The sequence below is a fragment of the Calidris pugnax genome, unplaced genomic scaffold (assembly GCF_001431845.1).
Source record: "Calidris pugnax isolate Ruff unplaced genomic scaffold, ASM143184v1 scaffold107, whole genome shotgun sequence".
Taxonomy (NCBI): Eukaryota; Metazoa; Chordata; class Aves; order Charadriiformes; family Scolopacidae; genus Calidris; species Calidris pugnax.
In genome coordinates, this window is record NW_015090901.1 from 2,878,848 (window position 1) to 2,879,347 (window position 500).

The window sequence follows — 500 nt, forward strand, 5'->3', positions numbered from 1 at the left end:
GGGGGGTGCCCTGGCCCTGCCACCCCTTTCCCCAGGCGTGTAAATCCCTTCTCTTTTATGTTAAAAAAAGAGAGAACATGATAAAAATACAAATGTCCCTAAAAGCATTATTATTATTATTATTACTGTAGTAGCAGAATTATGACTTCTCTCCAGATTGTCCAAAATTGTCTAAAGAGGGGGCTGGGGGGGCTGCTGGACCCTTCCCAGGATGGTCCCACTGCCACCGTGTCCCCAGGTGGCTTGTCCCCAGGGTGGCAGAGATGTCCCCCTCGGCAGGAGAAGGAACAAGCAACCACCCACCCTGGGGGAACTTTTTTTGGGGGGGGTGGTTTTGGTGTAGGATGCCCCCCACCTTTTGGAGTGGAGAAACCCCCATGGAGCACCCCGGGGTGTCCCCTCAGTGCCCTGTGTCCCCATGCCACCACGTGGGGTGGCATTAACACTCGTGGGGACGTGCCTGGGGCACGGGGACAATGGTGACATGGTGAAACACTCAC